The sequence below is a fragment of the Argiope bruennichi genome, chromosome X2, assembly GCF_947563725.1.
Source record: "Argiope bruennichi chromosome X2, qqArgBrue1.1, whole genome shotgun sequence".
Lineage (NCBI taxonomy): Eukaryota > Metazoa > Arthropoda > Arachnida > Araneae > Araneidae > Argiope > Argiope bruennichi.
Genome location: NC_079163.1, coordinates 20435396 through 20458121, shown reverse-complemented (window position 1 = coordinate 20458121; position 22726 = coordinate 20435396). Strand labels below are relative to the sequence as shown.

General features: G+C 28.6%; 1 protein-coding gene across 1 annotated transcript in view; it reads right to left on the bottom strand.

The window, feature by feature from the left end:
* The window catches only part of LOC129960336 (coiled-coil domain-containing protein R3HCC1L-like), a 55119-nt gene that overhangs the window by 16720 nt on the left and 15673 nt on the right, over positions 1-22726 (bottom strand). The window contains exon 3 of the mRNA XM_056073707.1: positions 5424-5573. The gene's annotated coding sequence lies outside the window, so the exon portion shown is untranslated. The remainder of the gene's footprint in view (positions 1-5423; positions 5574-22726) is intronic.

Here is a 22726-nt window from a genome sequence, read left to right as displayed (position 1 = left end):
ATTTAGAAAAAATCTCTAAAATAATTTAAACTTATAAAAAACAAAATAAAATAATTCCACAAAAACTATTTTAAGTAACTTAAATGAAGATTATTTTAAAAATTCGAAATCTCGCATGTTTGAAAAATAAAAGGCACATGCATAAAAAAAAAAAAAGAATTTCAAGTAATATTTGATATATTCCTATCAAAATAGAATCGGTTTCACATCCATGTTACCGAATCGAATCCGAATAATAATGGCTTAGTCCAACATCCATCAACAAATATACTCCTTTCCGAAGCGGTTCTAAAATGATGTCTTCGAATGAACTCGGAAGATATTGTCAGAAATAATTCTGGATGGTCATGAATATTTGAAGCGAATCGAAAGTGGAATGCATCAAGTTCGAAATCAAAATTTAGATAGCTATCAAATGACAAATGAGCAACTACACAACTAAAAATACTCTTTATCTTAAAAAGAAAAATTAAATAAAAATTAATACATATATAATATTAAGCTCAAATGATAAAAATTTGTAAAGATATATAAAACTCGAAAAATTATTAATTTTTAAAATATAAAAACACATTCAACAGAAAAATATATGCATTAAAAAATAAAAAAGAAACGCATATCAACATATATTCCACTAATATATAATCTGAAATAAATCCGAAAAATGAAAGTCTATCGTTCTACCAACAAATAAGTCCCTCCCGCAGCAGTTCCAAAGCGATGCATTCGAATCAATTCAGAAGATACTACCAGCGCTGATTTTTGATGGTAATGAAAATTTTATAAGAATCGAAAGTTCGATTAAACGCGATTTAGTCCGATGAGCATCGATCGCTCAAATTAGCCTTGAAAAGAGGTGGAAATTCAAAGAGCCTTCAATGGTTCAATAGCGCGTTAGGATATGCAATTATCCACGGGGTTGGTTTCATTTTCATTGTTCATTATTGTATCCCTTGAACCGGTAGGAAAGAAATTTCCATTCACGAAAATGGCAATTACATAAAGTTTATGTTTACATGTCATTTTTTTTATGAAGAAATCATTCATTAGAACAAGTGTTCAACATACGTTTTCTCATGTGCAAAAAAGATTTTATGGCTGATGATAGAAATTTTGCATGATAATGCTATTTTAGCTTCAAAAACACCGATACTAATCTCACTTAAATTTATTCAAGAACCTACAGGAAAATCTACCTACAGGTTTTGAACAGAATTTCTACTGCCGTGTAATCTCGGAAAATATGAAAGACTTGAATTCTAGAAATACTACGAAATCACAGTTAGCTTCAAATAAATACCAAGTTTTTAACTTCGATGCTTTAATGAAAATTTCAATTTTGCACCGCTATTTTTATATTCGCTTACAATTTAAGTACAAAGTGAGTTTAGTTGAGTTATACTAACGACCCTTTTTAAAGCAACACTGGGCTATTTTTGGACGGATCTCGTAATTTTGAACCACGGTTAGATGACGAGGACGACACTTGAGCTGGCACCCCATCTCTCGGAGCTTCCACACCATATCAGCGGGAGGGCCTTTGGCCCCGACGGATTTAACGTGCACCAGACCCGTTTACACGACGGTTCTTCGAGGTAATCGGGTCTCGAACCTGAAACCTTTCGGTTCCGAAGCCGAGACCTTACCACCGGGCCACCGCGGCCCTATAAATACAGCGTGGGATAAGTATAATTAACGATGATTTTGAGCAAAACCTTTATTTTTTATGGAACAATCACTTTACAAATCCCGGTTACATTTAGTTCTTAAAAGTTTATCACCTTGCAATAAGATATAATGTTTGTATCTTTATTAAAGAAAGTTTCATTTTAATTTGATATTTGTTTAACAAGATTATTTATGCAACCAGGTGGGATCGCGTTGGCTGCCTTGAGCTAAGATATAACGATTGCAAACGCATATTTTAACATTAAAATATATAATAAAATATTCATGATGTTATACTGGATTAAAAGTTGTCTAATCTTTTAAAACGTAAAAAACAGGATTCTTGTTTAAATCAAATTTTATCAATGTAGTTTCAGCACTTTATAAAAATTATATGTATGTATATATTCGAAATATATCACGAAATTTAGACGTATGCAAATCCGTATTGAAATAAACACAAAGTGCTTCTTTTTTTAAAAAAAAAAAATTAAGGTAGTGCTGAATACCTCATTAAGCATTCCATTTTGAATCGGAAATTTAAATTAGTGATTTTTTTTATGATAGTTAGATTTTTATTAATAGCGTAAATGCTATGACAGATATTTAAAGTAAACTTATGTTTAGCATCTGTTGCCGAAGATATACATTTGGAATTGAGGTGTGTGTACGAATCTAAGCTTAATTTATAAAAAGTATAAAAATTATTCCATAACTTTACTTTTGCCATTATTTTGGAAAGATATTACGCAAGTTTAAAATCAATACAACATAAAAAAATCTCTTGAATTGTAATAACGTCTGAAAATAAAAAATACACAATTCTTTTATAATATTTACTGACAATCAGTTGCTGGGAACTATTAGTTTGGCGAGCAGAAAACAACTTATTCAAAAATAACATGCTTAAAGAAAATAGTTTAGCATATGAAAATACGACAGGGTTTTTATAGAAATCTTTAAAATAAACAAACTAAAAAGAAAAGAGAAAAATAAACAAAAAACACCCACACTCTCGAGAATAAATAAGTTCTTTTCGTGCAAACGTTCGATTCCTCTTCAATCGTCTTGATTTCGCTTTTTCCCAGTCATCTTGTGGTAATTCAAAATAAACATTCAGATTTTCATAAAATTCCACACTCTTTTCATTTTCGAAAGGGTTAACTCAATTCAGCATCGATAAAAGTTCCGAGTAAACACCTGTTAAGCATCGAAAACTAAAATTAATAGTGCTTATCGATTTCACTACATCGCGATTCATCGTAGGCCATGATTCATCGTCAATCAAAAAATCGAATTCTTTTCAAAAATTAACATCAAAAACTAGATTTTTCTGAAATACCGATTTTTTTCGATAAATCAAAAATCAGCACAGCCCTAACCACATGTACTTTTAATATATAATAACACATTAAAAACTATAAATTATACAGGCATATTATTAGTGCTCGGTGCACTTGACTATTCCGATATTGGAAAATAAAATTTAAATTTAATAAGGAATTTTAACAGAAATTACACGGAATAGTCTTGAATACAGTAGAAGAAACAATATGAATTACTCTTCATTATAAGAGGTTTATAATTTATGCTCAATTTAATTTAAAGCATAGATTTCAGTAAAACTTTAAAAAAATTATGATAACTATGAGGTAAAATTTCATTCCCACTGCAACAGTCGAAGAAAATTATTACCCTAGGACAATTATAAAACACTGAATATATTTTCCTGTTGTTTTTTTTTGGGGGGGGGGAGTTGACATTCTGGTTGAAAATTCATTCATTAGAATGCATTCATTAGAATTCATTAGAAAATCATTCATTAGAATGCATTTATAAGCATATAAAGGGTGCATGATAAATCCATGTAAACTTCAAAAATTCACAATAAAAGAAGAAGTAATTATTGTAAAAAATTTCGGTTAGCGCGAATATGATCAAGACACATTAGATTTCTTTTCCATGTATAAAAAATTATTTCACAAGTAGCCCAGAGAGAAAGCGCCGAGATGCTTTATGAAAATCAGGCACACATACAGACAGACAGAAACAGATCACAATAATATAACACTGCGGCTTTTTTTTTTTTTGAAGTAAAAGATGCTCATCACCACAAGGTATTAGGAAGCGAGACGCATCACCAAGCTTATTGCAGTCGAATGCAGCTTGTCGGCATCGACGATCCGTCGAATGACATCCTTCACTTTCACCAAAGTGGCTGAGGAGCCCCAGTACACAAACGATTTAAAGTAGCCCCACAATCGAAAATCTGCCGGGGAAGTCTGGTCACTTAAATTCAGAAGTGACAGTGACTTACATTTGAAATTTTGACTTCTCAGTCGGTGCAAGTGTCCAACAGAAACGTCTGGACTTCACGGCCATAGTGGGGCGAGGCAAAATTTTGCATAAAGTTGACGAAGAGTAACGTATGTTTTTCCAGCATTGCAGGAATAACATGATCACACAAAAGCGTAACATACCATTCTGAGTGACAGTAACGGTTTTCCACCCGGATAAAAGATAATGTTCTTCAAAAAACCGAATGAAAGACGTGGTGAAATCACACCAAACAGCCACATAGGGAGAAATCATAAACTTGGTCAAGTAATCACGAAGGTTTGGTGTTTTCCAGATACGACAGTTTTGCGTACTGATGTCACCATGCAGTGAAATGCGAGCTTCATCAGTCCACGTAACGTTTAGCAATTATTGTGGACCACGTTTCATTTGTGCCAACGCTCAAGTAACAAAGTTTATTTTTTCATCTGTTATCTCCCGGTAATAACTAGAAGTGTCTGCATCTTGTACAAATACACATGATTCCGTGCAGAATACGTCGAATCGACGATTCTGAAATCCTCATTAGTCTCCCAGCTTCAGGAGCACTGCTATTATCAGTTGATGTTCAGGTTGCCAATTCTTTAATGACATTTTTTACAATACTGACGTGATCCATGATGATAGATGGTCTGCCATTTCGTCGATGATCCTCCAAACTACCGTTTCCTCAAAACGGCGTAGTAAAGTCAATATCTCATTCAATAAAACAAGACCTTTTTGAGTCTTCAGTTCTTTCCTTGCCGAAACGTTTGCGATGCAATACTTGTGGACTTAACATTCTTATAAAAAGGTTTACTCCACCAACGCTCGCTCGGTTATGATATCATGCTACTGAGACCAAATGGTGAACCATTTCCAGTCAGGTGCTTTATTACCAGCCTAATTTGCATAAAACGTCTCAGTATGACGTGAGCGGCCTCTTTCGTTTATTATTATTTTACACATGGAAAAAAGTTCAATGGTCCTCTGATCAAATTCACTGAAACCGAAATATTTTCCGAGTATTAATTCTTTCACTATGAATTTTTGAAGATTGCACCAATTTCTGGCGCATCCTGTTAAAAAAGAATCCGGTAAAATGTGTATAAAAATAAAAATCATTTTCAAATTTCGTAAACTAAAGAAGAATGAAAAATGTTTCAAAATGATGGCATTTTAAAATCAGACTAATGGGTGGTATATACAGACCAAAACTTTTTTAATGGTTTTGAAATACTTATTTACATTACAGAAGTGAAATATAACTGACCTATTAATACAAAAGGCCAGCGGCGCCAACATGTTAAGGGATATTTGATTGATTTTCAAAAGATTTAAATAACAAAAGCAAATAAATCAATAACTAAAGATATGATTTATAATTCATCATCTTTTATAATTCAAACATGCAGCAATTTAATTTTTTTCAAACAAACCTTGCAATTACAGTAGTCCGGCCAACAACAAATCGTCTTTTGTCTTCTGGTCCGATTGAAAAACTGCATAGAGCAGGAAAGAAGGATTCGTCAATCAGCTTATGTGCCAAATACCTGTATCTGCTTTGGAAAGGAGGAAATACCAAGACACTGAAAAAGAAATCAAGCATCCATTCACATATCCATTGTATTTATGTATTTTTAGATAAATTTTTCAAATTTGAATATTAAAGTCTGTCTGTCTTACAACAGAACACTGTCTAGAGCTTGAGAGTATACAATAGTTGAAAAAAAAAGTTAATTTTGCAGAATATGAAATATAACACTCATTTCAAGAAACTGGGTTCTAAAAATTTTATTCATTTATATTCAACGAGTTTACGAAATGTTTTTGCTTGATTCATCCAGCATATTCGCATGACAGATAATAAGAATTCAAGAATATAATATAACTATTCTTTACAAGAGAAACATAAACACGACATAAACATATTAGCTTCATATAATCGTTGCTTAGGATGAAAATCCTTTAATATATAACATTTTTAAAGTAAAAAAATACCTTTATATAAAATATTACATTACGCAGACATTTTTTAAAATTAAAATCAGAATATCAGTTGGAATTTCCCTAAGTTATTAATATTTTTTAAAGAATGATATAAAATTTAATTAAACATTGCAAGTGAGAACTTAACGTAGATGCCATCAAAACTTCTTTATTATTCTGAAGTATAAAAAAGGTTTTTATGAAGATCTTCTGAAAAATAATTAAATAGTTATTTTTTTCAGTAGATAAAAATTTTATCCACAGCATTGCCAGTAAATTTTAGTTCCTTGAATCAATTTTTAAATATTGACCACTATAATATCGAAGACAAGTCAACCTGTAAAAATCAGGGACCTTTAGATCATATTCTACTGCTCTTCTAAATGGGCTATTAATAATACCTAGCTCCTTTAGCTAGACTTCATTTCAGAGAGAAAGCAGGTATAGCAGATAATCACATCTATTATTGCTCTTAATTAACCCATTCACTACCATTTACGAGATAATCTTGTAGAAGTTGCGGTAAAATTAAGCGTTTATAAATTTCGCTGACAGTGAATATGTTAATTGAATGAATTATTTAATTAATTGTGACGAAACTTTCATTAAAACCTTTCTTATGCTTCATTAGTTTAAACAAAGTTTGAAGTGAATCTATTTTGTTCTTAGGGTTTCTATAACTTACAAACCTTTTAGACATTTTAATTTTATTTACATAGATAAGAAACACAAAGATAGCAGCATTCTAACTTGGATATAGTGGACCTTGACTAACTCTTCCTTCAATATTAAAAATTTTCGCAAATTCCCTGAATTTCTTATTGACGTAATATTAAAACATTGTTTACGATACCAATTCATCTTCATTAATTTGAAGTCGAAACGGAAAATTGTCTGCATTTCTGAATTATTTTTTTTAAAAAATATGGTTGGGAGCCGCGGTGGGCTGGTGGTAAGATCTCAGCTTCGGAACCGGAGGGTTTCAGGTTCGAGACCCGATTCCACCGAAGAACCGTCGTGTAAGGGGGCCTGTTGCACGTTAAATCCGTCCTGACCAAACCCCCTCCCGCTGGCGTGGTGTGGAGAGGGGGCTGCCAGCTCAGGTGTCGTCCTCGTCATCTGACCGCGGTTCAAAATGACGAGGTCCGTCCCAAAATAGCCCTAGTGTTCTTTCAAACGGGATGTTAATATAACTAAACTAAAAACTTTAAAATATGTTTATACCCTATGTTACCAGTATCTATATATGAAAAATATTTTAATTCCTTTTTAGATCTGAGCTATCTTGAATATATTTCTTTCTCTGGATTGATGGTTTTGAATCATTTTTAAAAGCTTACAGAAAATATGTATCTTAACGATCTATTTTTATCAGAAATTTCGAATTGTTTTAATTCACAATGAAATAACTATCTAAACGTACTCAGAATTAATATTTAATGGCATAGAAAAAAAAAGCATGTTTTAAAATAAAAAATTCAATAATAAGAAAACATTTTTAAATTATAAAATTTTAAATAGACTTGAATAATATCTCCCTAAAAGATTGCATAGATATTAAAAAAATAGCTTATATTTTTAAATAAAATTATTCCGGGAAATTTGCTTCGGTATGATTACATTTCAAAACAAATTCTTACAAGGTTTAGTTTAGTTTAGTTATATTAACGTCCCGTTGTAAAGCAACACTTGATCTCCATGTCCACCCAACTGTTTGAATAATCGTAATTTTGAACCGCGGTCAGATGACGAGGACGCACCTGAGCTGGCACCCCCCTCTCCACACCAGCGGGAGGACGTTTGGCATGACGGATTTAACGTGCAAGACCCACTTACACGACGGTTCTTCGATGGAATCGGAACTCGAACCTTTGCTCACAAGCCGAGACCTTACCACCAGGCCACCTCGGCCCGTCAAATTCTTACATCACAAATTCGTAATAAGTTCGACTTTCAATCTTTTCCTAATATTTATTTTTATTATAAGAGTGCAGCATTAATCAAAAGTCTTTTATATTTAATAACTGAAAAAACTTCAAACACATATAATTAGCAGTTTTGTACATCCAAGCAACCAAAATAACTCCAAGATATTCGCACGAGTTACTTTGCTTAGTCAAAAACAGTAATTCGAATACCAACTCGAACCTAGACCACAAAGGAGTTACTTTATTTATTCAATAATTTTATTACTGAAGTACAATACTAATGAATGCATTGAATCGAAAAATCAATAAAACTTTTTTAATAAAATTTTTGAATACATTATATATGAACTGTAATATTTATTTTGTATTTTATAGCTTAGTTTTCGCCTTCAAAGTGTCGCATACTGTTGCTTCATTAAAATTACATTTTTTTTATTAAACTTATCAAAATTATTAAAACTTTTTGATCATAATTAAACAAACTTTATTTATTGAAAACATTCAATGTTTAATTATTACTTATATATTATTTATTAAAATTGCTAAACACTAAAAATAAACTTTTTCTTAATTTGATTTTTAGGATATATATATATATATATATATATATATATATATATATATATATATATATATATATATATATATATATATATTTATTGGGTTCTTAGCTTCAAATTAGCCAAGTACCACTGTATCTTGTGATAAATCTACTGTTAACTGAAGAACACTGCCAATACTATTTTTCATATAAGCGATGAACAACTAAAAATTCTGAAAATAATATTAAATTAAGGAATGCTACAGATGAAAGTAAATTTGCAGACAAGAAATACAAATTAACTGAAAACATTCTTTACAAGTACTATGATCTATCAGTTAAATAAAAAATGACAGCCAGCAATTTCAAAACACCGTCAAAAAATTCCATAAAAGAGCAACAGCCAATCAAGGGAGATAGAAAAGAATGTATAAATAGTTCTACTGGTCAGAGCTTAAGAGAAAGTTTATAATGGTACATTAATAAGAATTTCAAAAATGGAATTTCAACTTTCAGTAGCCAATAGGTATTTTAGTATCTAATCTCTATTTGAGGAACTGCTTCACCAATAACAGACGTACAACCAATAGTCATTTTACTCAGAATAACTAAATTACTTATGGAATATATATGTCTAAAGCAGAGCTCCACAAGTTATTAAATTCCAGATTCCAAAACATGTGAAACTAAGGACGTTAGAAGATGCATTTTGTTTATCTTGTTGGGTTTCACTCTTGATAGAAAACAGAAAATAATGAAAAACTAAAAATCCGCCATTCCAGTTCAAATTGATAAACACCAATTTGTAAAATTAAAAAATACATAACAGATGCAGAGAAAATATATAGGAATTTCAATCAAAAAGAAAAATGACATAGCAGTCACAAAAAAACCCAATATTTACACTCGAAAATCGAATTCGATTGTAAACTTGGTTTTATTTTTCTAGTAGATTCAACAATAATAAAGCAATACTATTCATAAATTTTCATTCAAGTAAGCTCCGTATAAACTACGGGCAGATCTGGAAAGTAGGACCAAAATTTGCTTTCACCATTGTTCTGTCTTAATCTTGTTATCTGTGCGTAAAAGAAGTTGTTTGGAAGTTTGTACCAATTTTCTACTTATGCTCCAGGTGAAGTGACCGCAAAATTTTTTTAGATCTTTTTAATTTTTATTTTATTTTTTTACCAGTAACTTACAAAAGGCGCTTTTCTCAGAAAATTTCACCAATACATAAGGTAAAGTACAAAAAATTCTGCGCTGAATATGTACTTCATTATTGAAATTATATTAAATGAATAGATGCAATACAACTTCAAAAAGCATCCATTTTTAAATAAAAACAGCATATTTTAGATTTAAGATCACGTTTTTGCATTTTAAAATGCAAAAAATGAAGAATGCCATTATTTTGATTTTGGTGTAACATCAAATCTTGTATCAGAAGAAACATTTGAGAGTATTAAATTGATGTTTGAAAGCTTATGTTTAATAAATAGCAAGTTAAATATGGCTGATAAAAAATATAAGCATTATGAAAATTCTAATTAAAAACTATTTCTGAAACAATCTAAGAAAACTAAAATTATTTCTGGATCAAACTAAAAAAGTACAATTGTATTTAGAGAGCGCTAATGCTGCTACTATCCCTTATTTTGAATCCCTGCCTGAGGATGACCCTTGAGAAAGTCTTCAAGCCAGATTCTTATTTTAATTTTTTGTACTTTTAATTCTATTTTTATTCCTTTTATTTTTACTAATTTGGTTATATATATATATATATATATATATATATATATATATATATATATATATATATATATATATATATATATATATATATATATATAAATCTTCACTTTTATTTTTGTACATAATGTTTTCTATTGTAAAGTAAAGGATTTTTTTTTTATCTGACAAAAAATAAAAGTTATAATATAAACTGTTATTACTAAAAGATTAAATCTATTTTCACAAGATTAGTAATAAAAATCGGTGACCCTTATTCAACATTTCTTAAAATGTACAAATTACCCTTTAATTTGGATAGTACATCATTTCTGAAAATATTGACACCGATGTAGAAGTGTGGGTACTGCTGTTTCACTACCCGCTATGTAATCTGGCCGGCAAGAACTTAATATTTCTTTCACAGCACGAAAGAGCTACTTCAACTTCTTCTGTTAATATTTTTATGTTTTGTTCTTGTAGTATAAAATAAATCTTTATTCTTGTTAAAAGTGCCGTAACGTCGTTTCTTGAAGCTCTGAACATTTTAAGTGGAGGAATCATCCCAAACCACCACAGAAGCATAGCATGACTAAAAACTTTTAGGAGACGGTAAAATTTTTTTTCCCCATCATGTTTACAACAAAACTCATTCAAAAATTAGAGAATGTAATTTTAAAAAAATAATTTTTTATCCTGTATTAAAAACGCTTCAAGAAATTTTTTATATTTATTAATACTAATTTTTTAAAATCTGAATAAATATGACAGATGGATATTAATGGATTCAAATCGATTTTAGAAACAAGGATATTAATAGATTCAAATCGATTGTAGAAACAAGGATTTAATGGATTCAAATCGATTGTTTAAACAAGGATATTAATAGATTCAAATCGATTGTAAAAACAAGCATTTAATGGATTCAAATCGATTGTAAAAACAAGCATTTAATGGATTCAAATCGATTGTAAAAACAAGCATTTAATGGATTCAAATCGATTGTAAAAACAAGCATTTAATGGATTCAAATCGATTGTAAAAACAAGCATTTAATGGATTCAAATCGATTGTAAAAACAAGCATTTAATGGATTCAAATCGATTGTAGAAACAATCTGTGAAAAAAATCTTTGACAGGAAAAAAATAACTTTTCATATTTTAATATGATAAAGAATTCTAAATATGGTTATAACTTTTATTTACCGAATTAAAGGTTAAACCTCATCAATTGTTGAGAATGTCAACGTTGTTTTTAAGTAATAATTGATGCAAAAATTGAAAATTTGATTTATGATATATTGACCAGAACAAGCAAGCAAGTTCAGCGGGAATGAAAGACAATTTGCAAGTGCTGTTCCCACTCACATCAACAGCCAAATTAATTCCGCAGGAACATCTTAATAACACTGCTTATAATTGTTCAAAAAGGATGCATGAGTGTTTGTGATTGTAGAAAGAAGGAATGAGGTGGTCTCTGATCTACTTAAACTGCAGAGATGCGCAGTGCGCTAATGTACTAGAAGACGCTGATGTCATTCTAACAGATAGTCAGTAAAAAACTTTTCGATGAAAATACTGCCAATGACTTTGAATTAATACAGCTTTTCCTACCCAAATGTACCATATTGCAATAAAGTATTATATTTATTTTGAAAGAATGTTGATTTTATAAATTGATAATCGTTTCTCAGTTTGCATCTAATTTTTCTATATTTTTAATAATATAATATAACCTACCCAAATGTACCATATTGCAATAAAGTATTATATTTATTTTGAAAGAATGTTGATTTCATAAATTGATAATCGTTTCTCAGTTTGCATCTAATTTTTCTATATTTTTAATTAATAATATAAGCACATCATGACGTGAATTTAGATTTCCAGTTTCACAGACTCGCCACAACTGGCAAGTACTGTTCGTTTCAGTATTCTGAGACGGCCACTTTTCGACGATTCTATCTCATTGAGGGGAGAGAACGGAAGGATGAGCGCATTTCCGGAATTCTTCGTCATTCTTTGACCTTGATTTTCGTCCCATTAGATACTTTTTTGTTTAATTTTTTTTCACGTGTATGTGAATATCGTGTCGTTTCTAACCGTATTATTTTAATTCAGTCTGAAATAATCCGAGTTTATTTTATTGTGAAATGTAAACATCCCCTCCTTTCATCTGTCCTCTCACCCCTATTTTGACTAATTAAACCCATCCTAATGCATGAGCAAAAGCGCGGAGGGTTTTAGAATCCGTTGTCAAACAATAGATTGTTTATAGGCTAGTACTTGAAAGTAGGGAATATCAGCTGAAAATAATTGTAGTGGTGTACATAAATAGGGTTATATATGCGATCTGATACTACATCATATCTTGATTATTTCGGAGAAGACAAAGGCCTGAAACAAAAAAAAAAAAAAAACAAAAAAAACAAAAAAAAAAAAAACCCTCCTAAATTAATGAGTTGTACAAAACATAAACATTGAGAAATAAAATAAGTGTGATTAATTGAACAATAAATTGAATAAGTTTATACAAAAAGTGCTCGAGTTATTAAAAATATTGTAGGATTGTAACCTAAGACTAATCAATCGCAAGAGCGATAAAATTCGATTCTGTAAAAGTTGAAATCCATTTTCTGTAGAAATGTGTCATGTCTGATATTTTTATGCTACATATAAAACATCTTGCATTACCAAATCTCGCACATGCTACTTTAGCCAAAAATGGTAAATATTGACGTTTTTTTTTTTTAACTCTGTACCTGTAACATTCAATGTGTTTTCAGAAATGACTCACTTATGCCAGGTAGAATTTTATGTATTTTAATTTAAGTATATGTACATTGGGTGATGATTTGTCTTTCTAAGCCATTTAAATTCAAAACGGCGTCACGTAAGCCAGAGAAATAGCGTGTACTTATAATAAAGTGACTATGCCGAATTTATGACTAGACTCTAGGGCGAGCACCAAAATTTTTCTCACAGTGAAAAATATAGGGATTTTCAAACGTTTAGGGAAAACGGAATTTTTTCAGTCAACGTGATTTCTCCGTCAGATTCCTGAGCAGTATTGCTAATGCTGAATATTCAAAAATGATTCTGAAATGTAATTAATTGCCTTTGATTTTTAGGACGGTTTTATTGAACTAAACATAACAATAGATTATGACGCTCTTTTATATAAAAGTTACATGATGTATATGATGACATGATTTATATAAAAAATATGATGCTCCCGAAAATTATTTCTCCAGTAAAGAATACATTATAGATTTCCCACCCGTGTCAACCAAATCATTGCCTCGTTTTTTATTATTTAATTAAATATATAACTTAATTTGAAAGTAGTGCAGTTTACTTACAAACGTATCCTGAAATACCAAATGCAATACCATGTTATTTGTTTTGGTGGAGTTTCTGTAACAACAAATAAATATTTTTTTGTATTATATTATCAATAAGCAGCCATTGAAAGTTGCTCTATTTATGTAGAGAAAAATATGATTTGATTAATGTACTTTTGTATATATTTCAGAGCCAGCATGCATTTTTAAGGAATATTTTTAAACACATACAGTTGGGTATTTGGTGATATGAAATATATAGATCTAACAATGTAATTATGAAGAAATCTGGATACATATGAATCTGAGTCTTTGATCTCATAAATGAAAAATAAATTTATATATTAAAATACATATATCTCAGTTACATAATTCAAATTTTATTCACCTCCATTGAAATGACATGCACATTTTTTAAAGTTATTCATATTATCATTTTACAGAAAAACAATAAAATAATATTAAACAGTTTTGAATACATACATATTTGGCCTCGATATCTGTATCATTGAAATATTTCATGTTTCATTTTACTGCCATATTATTAAAATATTGTTAAATCAGTTGTTATCAAACTGATGCTTATAAAACAGTTAACTGCTTATCCTGCAATAAGAATTTACTTTCATTCAAACATAATTTGATGGTCTTTTTTGCCTTTTCTTTTAATTTTTAATTCAGTTTTTAAAAAAATTAAAATAAGAGCCTAATTTATGTCTTAATGAGAATAAAAATTAACAATTACTATGTAATCTAAATTTGCATATGATTTAATTATTGAAAATATTATATATAATTGCTTATTGAAAAATGTTTTTGCAAATGTTAAATGTATCTATATTAAAAGAATTGTGAAAAACTAATGATTTGAAGTGATAACATTTATTATTCATGATCAAAAAATGGTCCCTTTTTCTTTAATAATATTTTACTGAACTTTTGTTATAGTCAGTTCCATGCCTTTTGAGTTTTCTTTGACCTATTGAATGAATTGAAATATATGAGTGAAATGTTTATGATTGAAATATAAACATTTACTGAAATATGTAAAACTGAGATTTTATGATTTGAAATGTAAATGTTAATTTTTGTAAATGTAAATGAAGTTAAAAATGAAAGCTAAAACCAAAGAAGGATGAGTTCAAAAAATGTTTTCATGAGTTGACTTAATCAAAACTCTGTGTTCTATTTGTCACTTAGTATATTCTATTAATTTATTCAACAACTAAGAAATAAAAAATTTTAAATACTATGAAAATGCTACATTCTCTAGAAATATATTTACTGTAAACAAATTATTCCCTCCTTTTAAATTCATTATACAAAAATAAGCAGATATTAAAAATGGCTTACTTTATTAAAAAAGATTCATTACTTTTAATATTTGCTTATTTCTGTATAATATAATTAAATCTATATGTACTGTACTAATCTAATTGATATGACATGAAATAAAAAAGGTAAAATATTAAGAGGAAATTTCTGTATGCATTCTAACAAATAACAGAAATATAACTTAATTTTAGAAAATATATTCTCAAACACATCTATTGAAAATTATGTTGTACAAATGTTTATATTTGTAACATAAAACCTTATTGAATTTGCTAAGAAATTAGATTACATATATATACTCATTTACTTTTCCTTCAACACTCAAGATGAGAAAACGTCTTTAAAAATACAGAACATTGAAAGAAGTAATAATTTTTGAGTGCAGCAAAATCAGTGGTAGTAATAATAATGAAAATAATTTTAATTGCATTGTATACATACAACACTTTAGACGAGATTTTTCAGAAGTATGCAAGTATACATTTATCATATAAGTTGTGAATTCCGTCACTGAGTGATTTTTAAAATTTCAGGGAAAAAAAAAATCTTAACAAATAATTCTTTTTTAAATTATCACATATCTTATCTCTCAGAGCCACAGTAAATATGTTAACGGCCCAGTCGCCATAACAGAATATAATAAAATTGTAAACAAGATGTTTTTGCTGTAATTTTTAAAATTTTTAGTTAAATTCCTTAACAGATCAATTTAAGTAGAAACTGAATGATATCAAAAATATACATAGTTGTGGAAAAAAAAAAAAAAAAAAAAAAAAACGAAACAAGTTTGAGGATTTAAAATCTTTAGAAGTATTGTTTTATTGCATTTTTAAAAATTTTCTCCATAGATATAGAATGTAAATTTCTCAGACAGGTTTGAAAATAGAAATATAAAGTTATTTCTCTGTTTTGAAGTACTTATAGATATGAGCAATTATTTTCACTTGACATGAAATAAGTTCTCTATCAGATCCAGGATTACTGATTCACCTTGTATCATTTTGAAATTAATCACTATTGACAATTTATTTCCAGAAATAGGAATAAGGGTAGTTGCAGATGCCTCGTGCAAGGAATGAAGCATTGATATCAGTTTTGTTCTTTCTTTATATGACTTTTTTAAATAGACCAACATTTCCAAAAAGAAAACTTTTTTTTTCGTCTCCCACATAAACATTGTTTGTTTTGGTCAGGCCCAACATATGAGTTTGACATCTTTGCTATAAAGAATGAGAGGAAATTATGAAAAAGTTAAGCACTTTAAAACACAACTGGAGCAAGATTTTGCAGAAATATTTAAAATAAATTATTGAATCTTTGGGTCAAGAATCCTTTTAATTAAATAAATAATTAATAAATTAATAAATAATTAAATAAATGTCAGTTTGATGATACCTATAATTTAATGTCAGCTAATTGCGTATTTTATTACGTTAGTTATGTTTTTTTATGTACACATTAAGATTTTCGAATGCTATAGATATTTAAGAGAAGATTGATATATTTTGAATAGAAAGAGAAATTTAAAGCAGATTTTAATTGAAATTGGTAATGCAAAATATCATGTGTATATATATTGTATACAAAGTATAAGCATGTAATTTAAACACAGCTTTAAAATATTTTAATAAATTTAACCCTGAAGTTATGATTAGGATAGTTGTGCAAGGATTAAGCTACAGAATTGTGTTAAAATGTCTTTTTTTTTTCTATGCAAAATAAAATTTCCTGTGTATAAATTCTATAATGGATTAAAATCTCAGAAAAATAACTTTAATTTAGAAAAATTTAAATAAGATTTTTAAAGCAGGTAACATATAGTAATACAATTATAAATTACATTAATGTATAAAAATAATCATGACTAAGCATACCAAATATTACTATAACTTGCAATTTGTAAATTCATATATAAAGTAAATTTATTCAGTACATAGATTACAACAAAGGTTATAGCAACTCCATTTCTCAATTCTAAAATTGAATACGCTTTAAAAATCTAAAATAATTTTGAATAGTTCAAAATATTTATGCAATAAAAAATGCAAATGTATTTTTAAAAAAATTGCTGAATTTTGCCCAATTTACTCACACCAGAAGTTTGATTATTGACTGAACTTGATACTATCTAAAAGTTTAAATTTTTTTAAATATCTTACTTATATATATGTATATATCTAAAATAAAATGCACGATATTGAACCTCTGAAAAATTCTTGACTCAAGAAAAGAAATTAAAAGAATCTAGAATATAATCAGTTTAGTATAATAATAATAAAAAAAATCTAAAGTTATTCTAATATTCAATTTAGAAGAATAACAAACAGAAGTATTTGCCATTGTTCATTTCACCCAGATTCCATATTAAGGATATGTAACTGACCTTTCTAATAATTTCATTGTATAAGAGAATTTATTTGAATAAAATGAATCACACACATAAAATATGTGAAGTCAAATTTTAATAGTGAAATATGCCTCATTATATGTACATACAAATAAGTTTTCATTACAAGATATGATGGATATCTTTTAATAATCATTAAATATAAATCTTTAAAAAATGAAGTGAGATTTATCTTTAAAAAAATTCTCAGATATAATGAAATATACAAGGTATTTTATCATACAAACATTTTCTTTCTGTATAAAAATGTTTGCAGTGCTTTTCTTTTCAGTATATGAAATCATAGTTGTTACAGGATAAAAAGATCCATTAATTTTACACATGCATTAACATTCAATATAAAGATTTTTTTAATAAACATTTTTAATTTCAAGTGAAGAAAAGTAATTCCTTAACAAATTTTACAAGGAAAAAATCCTGTCATAAAAAGACTTTTCTATTACGCTTCAGCCATAAAACCCTTGAATAACTTTCATAAGCAAATACAATTTAAAATTCTTAAGAAATCAAAAGCAAGATGAATTTTACCTAGCTCAATGCAAGACATGCATTCAATTCCAAGTTTGATGTGGAATGTATTTACACAACTGAGGATAATCTTTTGTCCACCCTTTACATCAACTGTTAATGAAATGCTTTTTTTAAATCATGGAAATAGTTGTGTATTAGATTTATTATCAACATATGTAAACTTCATAAAAATACATGGGCAAAATATATCAGGTAAATATAGTATAACTTTCTAAATGTAAATTATATGCTTAATGATCTGAAAAAAACATGGAAGTTTCATAAGAAGTTATTTTATTAATAAAGATAAATATTAATTAGAACTATTATCTAATCCTATAACTGCTTAACTGACAAGGACACTTACACAAACAAAAATATGTGATGAGCTATACAAGACTCAAAATATTTAAATTGTGTACAACTCGCAATTTTTGCACCCATATTAAATGTTAATTAACAAAATAATTACATTTGTAAATGATTGAAAGATAATAGTTTTTCAAATTTCAATTATTTATAAATTGCATTAATAAATAACTGAAAATAATTTAAATGGCTAATATTAAATCATTAAGACTTCCGATGCTGGATTTTATGCATTAACAAAATATAAATATAACACATTTTTAATTAATCATATACATTCACATTTCTTTATTGCTTAAAAATAATCGAAAGTATAAATCAAAACATCGTATTTAACTAAGATTAATCGAAAAAACGGATGCTACCAGATCATTTTTGATTTTAAATCAATTATATACATTCATATTTTAGTCATGTTTATAAATAATCGAAATTACAATCAAAATATATCCAATACAAACAACAATCATATCTAAACTTAAAGAAAATAAGTTCAAAACAATCTTTCAGCTGTCAAAAAGTAACGGGCTCAACAATATCGCTTTTGAGGATCAGCGTAATAAGCTACTATTCTGAAGATTTTCCCCTCGGAACAGAATTTTTGGAGCAGCTCCTCGACGTTTCTGAATTTATGGAGGAAGTTACAGCACTCCTAGCGTTGAAATAAAGGATAACAAAAAATAACTCATAAAGGAGATTGGTTCAGTTAGTGCGTGATTCAGAATTTCTTTTCTTTCTTTCTTTTTGTCTACTTTCTCCGCAGCTTAAACCTCATTACGCCGTTGCTTAACACGAAAACACTATACAAGACCCGAGATACAATTTTCAATTAAAAAAAACTTTAAGTCACGGAAAGTTTATAATTTTAATCGCAAATATTTTCTCCAATTTTATAGATAAATTCCATGAAACTTTACATGATATTAGATTGGTGTACCAGTTTTTCTGGCACTTCAGTGTATATTATAGATGCAAATTACTTCCCTGGTAATACGAGACACAATTTAAAGGGGCTTAAAAGGATTTATCATCTTCATAAAATTTTCTGAAAAAATCAAGGTTTCTGGGACACCACATTAGGTCAAATATAGAAAATTGGTTTAAACAAATTAAACGGTACATTTCCAATAGTCTGATACAACTGGTAACCAATTCTTATTCTTCAGGAAAGAAATAAGGTACTATAGGTATCTGTTCTCGCCTTTGCACCAAGATCGGCAGCTGATACTGACACGAATATGCTTCCATATAGGAAATTCACTTCTTAAAAGACATTGATAAAGATGCAATGATGGTTATGCTTTTGGCAATGATTGACAGGTAGATGAGAAAAGGAATGAAAAGGCTTATAATTATTGTAGAGAAAGCAGATATTCTGTGGTATACGAATCGCTTCCTGATGTAAAGAGTAGCAACCAACTGGGGGCAATATTCATATTATTAAAAAATATAACGCATGCTAATCGCGTCGCTGAGGCAAGATGGAGAACTAGTCTCTATCTACATAATATTTCGTATCAAATTAACATAACTCCAATTGAATGAGGTCGAGGAAATTATCATTTGGCCCAAACACTGATATCGAGTACCTACTCATAGACCGCATCAGTTTTGTATACAAATACTTTTGCACATTTCTATAAAGTATCAGACTGTTACAGTATTACCCGACCATACACCAAAATTCAGCTGAAAGGCTAATTTTTTAGCTGCGTAAAGTTTATGTTTTAGTGAAAAGTGGAGAAGTTATAAGCTCACTATTTTCATTTCCCAATAAAATACCGAAGATAGAACCACTATTTCCCATGCAATAGTAGTTCTGACTGATCAGATAAAACATTTTTTAACACTTTGCAGTTAGTTAATGTATTTTCATTATTAATTTTTATATCTTGTAAGAATAAAAACTATTGATTAGCATTTTATTCCAAGTTTTTTTAACTTATTTACATTGTTTCTCCCAAATTAGTCTCATTAACATACGTCGAAAGTCGGATATTCTATTAGGATATGCTTAATTGATAGATAACCATGAAATTGTGTACATGTAGGTTGCAGACTTTGATTAATCTTTTATGCGCCAATTTAGTGCGTCTAGTTCTAAGATGATTCAGAGGAACAGGCTGTTTTCAGTTTAAATGGGGTCAATTCACGGTCACGTGTGGGGTACTAAACAAACCGCTTCTGTTCAATTTTCAACCGTTCTGCGCATGTCGTGATGTCTGCCAATAACGTTGACGAAACCATTGTTTAGTAAATATTACGCTAGCCGATCAATTATTAAAAACTTCTGATTTTTTTAAAGATATTATTTTGAATTATTTTCTCCAGATGTTCTTAGTTACATAATTTTATTTCTTATATTGAAATTTTAATTAGTATTTTCAATGGAATTATTGTTTTTGCATAATTAATTAACATCGCTTTTTAATTCATTAACAGACGCTTTATTCTTTCCTTTCCCCTATCCCCCCCTTTTTGATCCGAAGGATACATTTTGACAAATGACTATGGCAGTGTTTTTGAAAAATTACATATGTTCTTTTTTACATATTATTGAATGTTGAATCTTATGAATATAGTTACCCCAGTTAGTTATTTTTAAAAATAATTATTACTCTTAGATAAGTTAATATTTTAAAGCTTGCTAATAAATTTATTACATTTTTTTTTCTTTTCTTATGTAATTACTTTTATAAATATTCAGACTTTGATGTTTTCAGTTTGCTCAGAGGAAAGAACATGAAACTCAAATTAGCATATATTGAATAAATTATGTTTACAATTTCAAATTATGAAATACAAAAGGTATAGATACTCTTTTTTAAATCCATGCAACTTATGAATCAATAATTTCATTTTAATTTGTAGAAATCATTAAAGGAAAACAAACAAAATCATGCTTTCATAATTTTTATTTATACATTACAATATATATATATAATGTGATAATTATTTGAAAAAATATGATCAAATGGATGTTTCAATGTAAGATTCACTAATTCAAAAAAACTATTTACTATTTATAAACATTTATTTTTCTAGACACTTAGGAATAATATGAACACAGTATGACAAGAATGTCAATGTAAATGATGAAATCAATTTTATTCAACAGAAACATCCTAGATACTAAAGAACAGTTTTTTTTTATCACTAATAAAAACATAATATTGAACAATATACTTTTAAAGCAGAACATTTATGATTTTTTTTTTAAATGCTAAAGTTACCTTGATAAAAAAGTATATTGAATGAATATCATAAAATAAAACAAAAACATACAATACAGTAAATCTAATAAACAAAAATAAGGTCATGATATATAAATATACAGAGAGAGAGAGAGAGAGAGAGAGAGAGAGAGAGAGAAGTTAAATAGGATATAAAGAGGAGTAGAAAGAAACACTTTGATGCTTTCACAGAATTTTATAATTCAAAATTGATATGTTAAAGAAATAGAAAAAAAAAAAAAAAAGTGAAACATGCATGTAGCAATGAAGTTGGGAATAAAAATTATATAATAAATGCTGATATGGAAGTTGATTTCCAATGAAAAGACCTTTATTTATTAAAACAGAAATCACTGAGGTGCACAGTGTTATAACAGGATATTATAACAGTCAATTTCAGTTTAAATACAATAAACTATTGACATTTCATTTTTAACAATAAAAAAGTTGTTTGATATAAATTCCCTTAGAATCCATCACAAATCTGCAAATGTAATTAGAAAACTAGTAATATTCACTTCCATCTAAGTTCAGCATTATAGCAGTTGTTATTTTTGCAACAGGAGTTTATTTACTTACATTAATTAAATTTAGATAAGATTTTGTAAAAAAATGCAATGTAATATTCATGTACACATTTTAAAACCTTCTAAGCATATTCAAAATTATCAGAAATTTCATCAAATGTGAATAAAGGAAATTAGAAATGCACTCACGATTTTGTTTGATTGTTTTTGACGGCAAATCGCTTACCGATTACTTTTTCTTCGAAGAGTTTTTCTAACAAATTACTGGTACAGCTATATTTAATAAATGGACGCACACTGAATGAATTCTTCAAAATGATCGGAGCATATCACCGACTTCGAAGGCTGGAAAAAATCTATACCAAAGCTATCAACCCAAGTCAGGATTGTTGAAAGGAAAATAAGAAAACATTTTATCATGACAGTCACTCATGTGTTTCGCATTAAAGCATGCATCCATCAGCACACCAGTATTTCCTCTGTTAACACATAATAAGAGGAAAGAAAATGACTCAAAAATTATAACTTCAAATGTAAACAAAAAATCCGCTTCATACTTGGCGAAGAACGTTAATGGCAGACTGATTGACAAAAGCGGTGCGGATGAAACTTAAATGCTATGCGCAAGAAGTACTTGACATGTGACCATTGTATTATTCTCAAGGTTTCACACCAAAGGGTGACTTTCAAAAATTTGTTTTGATTTTGTTGGTCCCAAACACTTTTGTCATTTTTTCTGCAGTCGATTTTTTACATCTTGCAAATCATCAATTAAAGGAGATAAAATTTTCCAAGCATTACAGTTGCCAGACGTGACAAAAGTTTAGA